Below are 12,305 nucleotides of genomic sequence, written 5' to 3' on the forward strand. Positions count from 1 at the left end.
CAAGGCAGTCAGAGAGAGAGAGAGAGGGGAGAGAGGGAGGGGGTGGGGGGCAGAGAGAGGGAGAGAGAGAGAGAATACAGGGGAACTTCAAATCCCTAACCCCTGCGGCCAGACACCTGACGTGTGTGTGTGTGTTTTCTTTGTGTTGCAGAGATTGGATTTCAGTTGGTGGGATTAAGAAGAAAACGTTTAAAGAAATGAAGTCTAGAGAGAGAGAGAGAGAGAGATGGAAGAAGGGAGGGAGGGAGGGAGACAGGGAGAGAGAGAGAGAGAGAGAGAGAAAAAAATAGAGAGGGGGGTGGAAAGGACTGCAAACCAGCTGTGAAGGATTACTGCCAGTCGGCGCCAGGTTTGCAGTTGTTTCTGTTAAAAAATTGTGGCCTCCAGAGAAGTCAATCCCAGGAATTCTGCCGTCAACCTGCGCACTGGGTGAGTCAAGCAGCCAAACTGTTTAAAGCTGATTATACCCACTTTGCAAACACCCAATCGTCACCACCAGAGTTTGGTGAGAACCACATTTACTGTAGCCACGATGTTGTTGTTGTTGGGGGGTGGGGGTGGGAGAGAGGGAATTGCTTTTATTTCTTCTTTGCCTCTTTTTTTTTCCTCTCTCTCTCTCTCTCTCTCTACGTGTCCTTTCACTCTTGCCTCCTCCTCCCCATTTCACCTCACCTGGTATCTGTCTGTCTGTCTGTCTGTATGTTGTTGGCTTTGATTGTTGCAATAAAAACCCTCCATTTAGTTTAGTTTAATTTAATTTAATTTAACGTGGTTGAATTACACGTGGTTGAGGAGTTTGGAGAAGCAACAAACAGCTCATCATCTGCGCTTTGAGTTTCAAGCCACACCCCATACCCCCCACCCCCCACACCCCCACACACACCAAAAAAAATACACGTCAACTGTACCCCCAAATCTCACCCTTCTGATAATCTCAATCAGGTGGAAAAGCCTATCGAGTCTCGAATGGGGAAAACATGTGGACAGGAAATGTATTTATTAATGTGTTAAAATGATTGTAGCAAAAACATACATCAATGTCCTTGTGAATAATTTAGCTCTGTTTATATATATATATATATATATATAGAGAGAGAGAGAGAGAGAGAGAGAGATAAATTATTCACAAGGAAATTGAAATAGATTCCTAGATGGGAGTTCACGGTTCTAGATTCGGTTTATATATATTTATATATATATGGGGGTGTGTATGTATATATGAAGATTATTTTAATATTGGGGTTTTTAAAATACACACAGACATATATATATATATATATAAACCGAATCTAGAATGGTGAACTCCCATCTAGGAATCTATTCCAATTTCCTACAAGATTAATTTCGATGTATTCCGTACTCTAAATGTAATAATTCTGAATCCTGTGTGTTTCTAGTGGTTTCCTATAATTCTTGTAACTGTTCAGAGCGACAGGTTGACCTGAGGACCAGAGTCAGGCTTTCAGTGTAGGTTTAAATCCACTTTGTGTTGACAAGATCGAGTGTTTTCTCCCAAGTGGGCCATAAATTATACATTTATAATAGTGTCCCAGATTACTGCTCCCTACTTTTTGAATATTGTTGGAGATTATTATTATTATGATGATGATTATTATTATGATTATTAAACAGGCAGTAAAGATACACATCTCCAGTTTTTGCGTCGTATTTCCAATAAACCACGTTGGGTTTTTAATTTAGGTTTATTTTGGGGGTCTATTTTAATTTGTAACCGATTTACACCCCCCCCTATGAATTTTTTCTCGCGTTTATTTTGATGGTTAGTGTCGTGCGCTTTCGTGATTTAAAAAAATGATTTAAATCTTCAGAAAGTTCCTGGTTACAAGTCGGTGGTTTGGATGTGAGTTGTGACAGTGAACAACATTCTGGGCCATTAAATACCCCCCGATTGGAGTACTACCGAATGTCCATGTGTATGTGTGTGTGTGTGTGATTTTGTCTCCTGGTTCTTTCTCTTCATGTCTTTGGGCGAATTGGAGGCAATAATGCAAGGAATCGTGTGAGGAGCGCCCCGTTTGCTCACTCTCCTCTGTGTCTTACTCCTCCATTCGTTCGTTCATCCATTCATTCGTTCAACTCACTCCTCAGTTCGTTTGCGACACGTACGGGTGAACTTTATGCTTTATGCGGTGTGTTTGATTTTGCCAATGGGTTGTGCAAACCTGTTCAGTGCGGCAGAGCAGAGTTAGACCAGAGAGAACCACCATAGAAAATGCACCTTCCCCACTGCAGCAGGTTTGACCTGCAATGAGCTGCAAAGAGGTCTCTGGTGCAAGTCTGGGATGATGCGACCTTCTCGTTTGCACTGAGCAGTTTGTTTTCGAGCTGTAAATCCCCTGATGGTTCCTCTCTAATAATTGCAGGGGTCGCGGATTTCTCCCCGTTGATCAGGTGAGTGCAGTTCAGCGCAGATCTTCAAAGACTTTGTGCGCTTTGAATTGATTTTTTTTTAAAAAAAAAGAGGAAAGGGGCCACGAAATTCATGGGGGTCTCGCTTATCAAACGTGCGTTTGGAAAGCCACGTGAAATAAGCGAATTATGTGCAGGCTGGGGCTGAAAGAAATATATTTACTTTTAAGCTGTAAGAGGGGAACACATACACACACACACACACACACACACACACACACGCCTGCGGGAGAGATTCGTTTCAATTGCACGAAGCAGGGAGAAGCGACTCTGACTGTTTTGTCGGTAAAGTGAGTGCCATTTCACGAGAAACTCGCGGACTGGGTTATATTGGAGAGAAACACGCAGCAAAACTCCAGCCAGAGAGAGAGAGAGAGAGATGGGGGGGGGGCGAGAGATAGAGAGAGAGATGGGGAGGAGGGAGGGAGGGAGAGAGAGAGAGAGAGAGGGAAAGGGAATAGTGATTGATAAATTAAAGGCAAATTAAATGGAAGTGTCCCCTCGGGAATATTTGCTTGTTTGCAGGCAGGATCACGTTGTTTTGGGAAAATGTGCAAATAGCTGCCTCACCCCCCCCCCCCCCCCCCCCCACTGCACCTCACAGGTGCTCAAGATCCACAAATAAGATCTGTACAGCTACAAAGCGTTTGGTTTGGAGACAGAGCTGAAATGACAAGTGAGGCGAAGTGAGACATTTTGCGGCCCAATCGCTTATTCCCAGTAAGTTGGATGTGTTCAGTGTTTGTCCTTTGTGTGCAAGAGCTCCACGGCTTGTGCAACCCAGCACTGAACACCCATAGCATATGCAAAGGTTATCATTGATCATCATCATTATTATTATTATTATTATTATTATTATTTAGCTTTCACCCGAGCTGCTGCCTTGGTGTGTGAGTGAGTGAGTGCGTGAGTGTGTCTGTGTGTGTGAGTGAGTGATGAACAGCTTTGCTTTGCTCCCAGTCAGTCAGTCGCTCAGCCTCAGTCGCTTTGCTGTCTGTTGCCTGTGTCTCATTCTGGATGAAACTCACAAAATTGAACCCCACCTCACCTTTGCAGTATATCCCTTATTATTATTATTATTATTATTATTGACGAGTTGTTCCTTCGTTAATTGTGCTTCTGAAATGAATCAAACACCACGTCTTGAAATAATATATATATATATATGATACAATATATATAGAGAGAGTTTGTGTTTCTGTTTCACTCTCTTACAGTTGTAAATATATTTCTTTAAGCGCTTCACATGTTCGAAACTTTGGTGTTGGTAACGTTTAGGTATTGGACGGATTTTTTGCAGACGACAGCGACGAGTTGGATTTGCATTAGAGCGCAGAGAATTATCGTTGAATTAACCCCCAAAATATTTTTTTTTAAAAATCGAAAACAAAACATTAGTAATAAAGATGAGGTCAACCCACGGCTGTTTGCGGAGACGCTGCTGTGCGCCATTCGCTGTCGCCTTTCGCTCACGGAATATACAGTCAATTCCCTTGTGGGGGTGACAGATCCTGATGTGACAGAGTCATAACGTGGCAACTATTTCACGTCTCGTTTTAAACCGTTGCCGTTCAGACACTGTTTTTCAAAAAGAAAACACGTTTGAAATTTCCCCCATTTATTATTTGCAGATTTTTTTTCCCTTTCTCCTTTTATCTTTTATCACCGATGGATTCGGTGCGATTTTCGATGCAATGACTGCATCCTCTGGGGGGTGGGGGGTGGGGGGGGGGGGGGAGAGAGGGCAGAGATTTTTGCAAACCAATTATTCTCCAAAGCATCTGATGCTGTTACAGCAGAAAACTCTGCGCGTTTCGAGCCACACGTTAAGATGTTCCTGCGTTTTATTAAAAGGTTTTGTGTTACCAGAGACAGCCCTCGTTGATTGCAATCCCTTCGTATAAAACCTCAACGAATAAAGCGGGTCACTCGCTGTCAAATCTGTGTGTTCAAATGCTTTCCCTTCCGTTTCACCCCATCGGGTTCCAATTTATAAATCTGGAGTGGGAACAAACGCGCAATTCTGGTGTTGATATAAAATCCACTTCAAAGACACGAGATGTCCTTTTCTTATGGTACAACCTCTTTAGTGAGTGCCGCCGCGATTTCCTCCCAACATCAATCCCTTCTCTCTCTCTCTCTCTCCCTCTCCCTCTCTCTCTCTCCCTTTCTCTCTCTTTCTCTCTCTAAAAAAAAAACGATTGCGTTTTCACTGCGAATCATTACAACGAAACTTGGGAATGGGAGTTCCCGAGAAAGAAGCGGATCCGAGAGCTCTTCCACACCATCTCTCTGGGGCGAAGGTGTATTGTGAACCAAGATCTGCTGTGTTATGGTTTAAGGTGAAATTTTAATGTCATCACACACCATAATAATATAATACTACTACTATTAATAATAATAATAATAATAATAGATGCAGCACCCGGGTTGGAAGAGCGATTCCAAGCCCTTTGCAATCATTCTTGTCGCCTCGTTATATTCACTAAGCAATTTGCTGGGAACCTTTTGAGAGTGTAACCCTGGAAATCTCAAGGAAAAAAAAAACACACGCAGTTAATTCACTTTGCAGTGCGTCCTGCGAGGAGTGCTTCGAGACGTCTCCAAGTCGTGACAAGGCGCTAACTAGATCAAACCATAATAATAATAATAATAATAATAATAATTATAATCATACTTGCATTTGATATATATATATATATATATCTCAAAAAAAAAACCCAAACGCAAAGATTTAAAATCCCAAAGAAAAAAAAACAAAAGCAAACTCGAAGGTGCCCCTCGCTCGCTTGCTCCAATATATTGGGAAGTGTTATTTATTACCTTGCAATGGTTTTACAATAGTCTGCGAGGGATAAACATTGCCAGCAGGCACCCAACCTAACCTTAGGGCTGAAACCTCCTTTCTCTAGTTTAAGTAGTTTTAATTATCTGGTGTTTCCCCCCCCCCTTCTATATACATTAAAAACAAAATTCCCCCTTTTTTTTCCCCAGGAATTAAGGAATTAACCAACGCATTATATGCATTGACTTGTTCTGTATTATTTAAATTCTCTCTCTCTCTCTCTCTCTCTTTCTCAAGTGTCATTCTTTTTCCTACACATAATATATATATATATATATAAAAGAATCATGATTCCAGGAATGTTGAAGGAAAATAATTGTGCCCGATAAACTGATAATGAAGTGAGAGAAGGAAAGGAGGGCTGTTTCAGCATTAGAGATGAAAGTGAAAGATTTTGCAGCTGATTGGAGTGACCCAATTAGCAGTATATCTAAACGCCATAAACACATCAGGGTGCAGTGTTGCTTTGCTCTGTAATTCTTACAGGTGCATTAGATGGTGCTTTTGCATTTGAAACTGGCACAAACCGACCAATAAATGCTTCCTGGTACAAAATGAGCGAATTATCTCACGAAACTCAACCGTTGCAAATCTCACCAGCCATTAAACAAATCCTCAGCATATATATATACACACACACACACACACACACGAGAGATACAATCATCCTTACAAATCCTCTTCAAAATAATAATATATTCCTACATTACATTATGGTCATCTAATGTAATAAACTGCAAATGTATTCAAAACAATATAATAAAATAAAAATAATGATACAGTAATATAGTAAAATGATATAGCAACGCAATAAACTAATAACACACTAATATAATAAAATAATAATATTCTACAAACAGTCTTCCAGAAGTCCAAGCTTTCATGACTCAAGTACATTCTGGAAAACATCCAAAATTTTGGGTTACCAAAGTTAAATAAGGATGTGAATAAAATTCACAGATGGTCACATATATGCAGCCAACACTGCATTTTCTGGTAAGAGCCAGCCAGCTAACAGGACAGGATTAAATATTCCTTCACTGAATGCATCTGTTATGTGGCTCAGCAGCCCAGAGGAAACCTCTGATTATCATTTCTCTGTGTGTGTGTTTTTTTAAAAAAGGACAGTATCTTAAATTCGATATAATGCCAACTCTTCCCCCCTCCCCCCCCTCCCCATCCCCATCCAAACCCCCACTCCAAAAGAGGCAGAGTAAAATAAATGCAGGAGTTCTAACCTTTTGCCTTATCATGGATCTTGTCTAAATAAAATACACTGAAAGAGAGTGAGTGAAGTGAGTGAGTGGCCTAAGGGGGGGGGACATGTCTCTGATTTCACACTGAAGAGTTGATGTGAGTTTTTCAGAGGGAGGCAATACTCCATGTGTGACAAGATCAAGTGTTTCATCCATAACCAGGCGTGGTGTTTTTGGAAAATGTGACCCCCCCCCCAAATAAGATTTGAGGGAATTTCAGGGATGGTGAGCAGATAGCTTTTGGGCTGCAGAGGGCAATGACAGCAGAGTTGCTCATGATAATGTTCTATACTTAGTGCTGTTGTAAGCATGTTAAATATACAGAGGGTGGGGGGGGGGGGGGGTGTAATGGCTCTACACATGATTTATACAATAACACATGCTCGAGGAAGGGGGAGACGCTGTAATAGATTTCTGACCGTCTGGCTAAACTCTGCTTCTGTCATTTATATTATTAGATATTCTCGATTTAATTTCTATCTTGTTAATTCCTTCCACACTCAAACAATTCCCCACATTTCACCTCTAATTATTGTTTGCCTGCTGTCAAGCTGTCGACCTTTAGTTTTTTTTTGGTGGTGGTAGGGTGTGTGTGTGGGGGGGGCTACAGTACTTATTTATAATTTGATAAGATTTCTCCCTTGGTTGTTTTAGGTCTCTTTATTTTCCTTCTGTAGTTGCATTGGCATCATTTAATGTCACACTCTCCCATTCACATCTGTGCTCAGTGTGATTTGATTGCATGAAGTTGGTTGCCTGTTAATGAAATTGCATTCCCTTCAGGTTCAAAGCTCAACAGCAGCAGATGGTTACCAATGACCAGGTAATGGTGACCATTCCAGTATGAAATGGCTGGCCTCTTTAATGCTCACCTCTTTAAGCAATGGCTTGATCTGCAAAACAAGGAGGTGACAGTTGCACCCAGACCTCAACAATTGACTGTATGAAGCCTTTTCTCATTCCGACCACAGATTGACAGGCCATGCTGTTCACTATTATCAGCTCTGTGTGGTCCAACTCATGTCTGTGCATGCCTTTAAGCAAGCCTTTACTTAGAGACGTCAGCTAAATGAAGCAAAAAGATATAAAGGAAAATAATAATAATAATAATGATAATCCTTGCATTTGATATAGCCCCTTACCACATCGTCGAGACGTCTCAAAGCGTCATATACTGTAAAGCAAACTGACTATATTTTGAGGACTAAATTCTTGAAGCCAAGCCGTTCTCCCTCACACACAAAAATCTCAAGTGAGCTAAAATTTCCTTTTACTGGTAAGGTAGTCAGGAAATGGGGGAGCCTTTTACTCATAGAAAGCTGCTCGCAAATCTTTTACAGTTTTTAGTACAATCCTACAAGATCTTATCGATATCTCAGTCTTATGAACCTGTTAGCGCATTCATTAACTGAACTGCTCCTGAATTCACTTTTCATTCCTACATTCCTGTATTCCATTGGAAATTGGCTATTAAGGAAGAAAAAACTTGCATTTTTATATCCCTTAGCACGTCAAAACATCTCAAAGAGCTCCACAGATAATTACTGTCAAGTGTAGTAATTGTTTTTGTAAGCAAACACAACAGTCACTTGTACTGGCAAACATCCATGAAGTGAATGGTCAATTAATCTCCAGCAAGGTTGTCCAATGCGTTAGCCGTTTGCCACCGTGTGTCAAATTGGGAATCCAGATGTGGGAGAAAAATTGCATTTTTGATTAGTAAATAAAACCTGAGTAATAGACTCCATCGTTGGGCATATGATCTCAATACTCACATTCGCATGCCACAGCATATGCATGTGTACTTTGACTCTTTTTGTGCATTTGTTGGTAAAACGCTCAGATGGAAAATGTTTTTTGATCATTGTGCGTACTCTACTTCCTAGGTTACTGCCTACTGAGTTATCTGCTAAAATGTTGCGCGAACCTGGGTGAAAATGTCGGATTTCAGCACAAAGGAAACACCAGGAATATTGTGTGGAGATAGGAGTCATCAATCGTGGTCAACTCGATCAATCGGAATAACTGCTCCAGGCCAGCAGAAGAAAGCAAGCCTAGCCAATAACAAGTGGTTCCAACATGGCACATCAAGGCAAAGGATTTACTATAAAGTGTAGTGACTGTGTATTTGTAGGCAAACACAGCAGCCATTTTGGACACAGCAATGTTCCACAAACAGCCATGAATCGAATGACCAATTTTATCGGGAGGATTGTTGGCCAGGACGGAATATATATATATATATATATATACACACACACACAATGGGAGGGATTCCAAAACCTGCAATTTAATTTCACGGCTCAATTCACAATTATAAACTACTCAAAGTTCACTCTTGAGATATCAAGTAAACCCCATGATTAAATTTCAGTCTGTGACCTGTATCCTCATTCTATGTCCAGTATAAACCATCTGGATCGTCCTACAGTACTAAGAATATAGAATGTAACTCACTCTGTATTACAGTAATCTTTATATGAACCATGACCTTCAAGTCCAGCTCCTCCCCCACCCCAATACTACCTCCTACCATCTGGCTCAATCTCTCATGTATAGTCTGTGGCAGTTTCTTTTCTTTTTCCCTTCATGGTTCTCATGCTATATTTGTGTCAAGTTTGCTTTCCCTGCCACAGAGAGTGTTATGGAGATAGTGAAGTTGTATAATAATAATAATAATCCTTACATTTGACATAGCTCCTTATCACGTCTTCGAGACATCTCAAAGCGCTTCACAGGACATACTGTAAAGTGAATTGACTGTATTTTGTGGGGCAAAATGTGGCAGCCAATTGCCCACAGCAGCGTCCTACAAACAGTCGTGGATTTAGCGACCACATTTCTTTTAAGGAATTACTGTCCCCAGAAATGCAATCTGCCAATCAACTAACAACCGAGTTCCTACTTCCTGCTGGGTAAACAGAGGCATGTGGAGTAAGGAACCTTGCCCAACATATAGCCCTGCCCGGGAATCGAACTCAGGTCCTCTCGCTTGCGAGGCGAGTGCTCTAACCACTGACTATTGAGAAAAACAGGTAGAAACAGTCAGTGCTAACAAACTCTGCCTACATGGAATAAACGGCTGAATCAGCAACATCAGTCTGTCAGGTAGAAATCCCACTTGGGTCTAGATTTTCTCTCTATAAACACAGCAGGATTTGGTAAATTGTTGAATTCAGTTTTAATTTTGAAAACAGTTCTCTTTAGTTCTTAAAGGAAATGACAAAAAAGGCTTCAAAATTTAAAGACTGCATTTAAGAATTTGATCAGTTCTGGATGCTTTGAAATACTATGCCAATAGGGTAAATCTAGACCCCTGTGGAATTTCTTTCTACCCATGTGTTTTTAATGTCACAGCAGTGCATAAACCTATTCTCTCTCTGGGAGAAATACTCAGAACTCAATTCACAAGTCCTATGCTATGTATTCATATTCTGTCTCATTGATGTTACTTTCTATGGTTTAATAAAAATAAAAATATAAAATAAATTAATTCACACACACAATACTAAATTACATTTGCATAGCACCTTTCACGTCGGGAGGACGTTCCAAGGCGCTGGGATTGGTCCGAGGCAAGGAATGGTTTAATTGGAATTAATTGGAACAATGTTCAAGGGGGAAAGAAACCAAACTCATTGAAAGGGGAATAAGAGGGCATGAGCTGGAACATGAGATGGAGAAGATTGTGTCACAATATAGTAGCATCCCATCGTTTCATCTCTCAGATCTTGGATGAAAATCAGACAAGAATAATAGGCTGCAAACCTTCTTTCTCTGTTCCAGGGTCTATTTGAAATAGGATTCTATGGAACATGAACCCACGGCCTCAAAATTACATATAAGTTTACATAATTCAGCACTAAGTTCGAAGTCTCACCTACAGATGCTACAAATTGGTTAATGCAGAAATGTCATGCAGATGCACTGGAGGATATTAGGCCAAGATTGGGGTTAATGAAAGTCACTGAGGCAAAGCTGAAGGGATTTTTCTCCACTTACCCATCCCCCACATTGACAGCCCCTACTTAGGAAAAGCACCAACATTATATGAAAATGTATTGAAAGGAGGAGAAAGTAATACATACTGAATGCAGAGCCTTTTGTGAACCAGCGGGGGCCTATATCAGGATGTGGAGGAGACACAGCAAGGCATTTTGATCTAGGTTTCCCACAACTTCATGCCAATTTGACTCAAATGGTATATAATAAATATTCTGGTGTTATTAAAGTTAAACACTGCCTACAATTAGCTTCACTGGTTTCTTTTTAATTCAGTTAATTTGCCATGGAGCCCCTGTCCCATAGGCCTACTCAGTAGGAAACAGCAGAGGGAAAGATTATTGTAGAATTCAGCTGTTAACTCTATAATATTTCTATGAACTACAGGCCTCCATACAACAGTCAGTCTTCAGCAGTGTTTAGCAAGGGAATGGTTCCAATCTTCTCTAATGTAGCAATAATGAATAGGAAGATTTCTAGCGTGTCAGATACCTACTTTGCTCTAGTTATTGGCAACCAAACCACTCCATATTTTCCAGTCTCTACAAAGGTGGATTGTATCAGGTCATGATGTAACTGTGTACTATACCTGCTCATTCATCACACCATCTCATCATTTTTGCTTTACCGATCACTGGATCCATTGTCATCAATTTATCAAGACAATAACATACCTCGACAACTTTCACCTTGCATCTGAATAACATGGGATTGCCTGGAGGGATCTTAAGTGTTTTCTGCTCAGCCTTGTATTTATCATTTCTCTTCTTTATTTTGCTAACGTAAGGCCACTCAACATTAGTTATTCTTCTTCTGGGACGTCCTCCTGACGTGAAAGGCGCTCTATAAATGTAATTTTGTTGTTGTATTTTGTTGTTGTTCTTATCTAACTTTAATACTATTACTAATAATCCTTACATTTAGTATACCTCCTTTCTTTCACATCGGGTGGACTTCTCAAAAGTGCTTCACATGATTCTTACTACAAAGTGGTGTGACTGTATTTTTGTGGGTGAATGCAGCAGCCAATTTGCACACAAGGTCCCACAAACAGCCATGAAGGGAACGACCAATTTTATTCGGGGAATTGTTGGCCAGGCCACTGGAAGAAACTCCTGCCTCTATTTGAATAGTGCTACAGGATCTTTTGCATCCACTTAAATAGGCAGACTCTGTTTAATATCTCATCTGAAGCATGGGATTTCTAATATGGCCTTGCAAATTGTTATGTTTGGCGTAAATCCTTAAATTTCTTTAGACCAGAAAAAAATTCCTTCATACATGGATTTGAGAGACCATAGAATGCATAATGTTTAAGGTATACACACACACACACACACACACTTTGAGATATCATAACCTGATAAAATGCAATATGAAATGTAAGCGTTATAAGGTCAGTGAAGCTCAAATTGTTGACTGAAGTGGATTGGGAATTGGTTGCAATATAAGTAGCAATGGGAAGTGTGCCTGGCGCTGTTTTGGCATGGAAGAAAATATAAGAAGAAATAATAGAGGGTGCCTGAGGGATCAGTGCTGGAGCTAATGCTATTTACACCGTACATAAATTATTTGAAAGTGCGGACAGAAACTGTTATCTAAATTTGCTGATGGCACTGAATGGAAGAGAGTTGCAAATAATTAGAAAGAGGCTGACCAAAATAAAAAAAAGGATCTGGGCGGATTAGGAGTTGGGCTGACAAGTGGCAAATGTCATTTAATATGGATGGATGACTGAAGTGATGAGATTGGTTGGGAAGAAGAATAAACAG

The sequence above is a fragment of the Callorhinchus milii genome, unplaced genomic scaffold (genome assembly GCF_018977255.1).
Source record: "Callorhinchus milii isolate IMCB2004 unplaced genomic scaffold, IMCB_Cmil_1.0 Scaffold13, whole genome shotgun sequence".
Taxonomy (NCBI): domain Eukaryota; kingdom Metazoa; phylum Chordata; class Chondrichthyes; order Chimaeriformes; family Callorhinchidae; genus Callorhinchus; species Callorhinchus milii.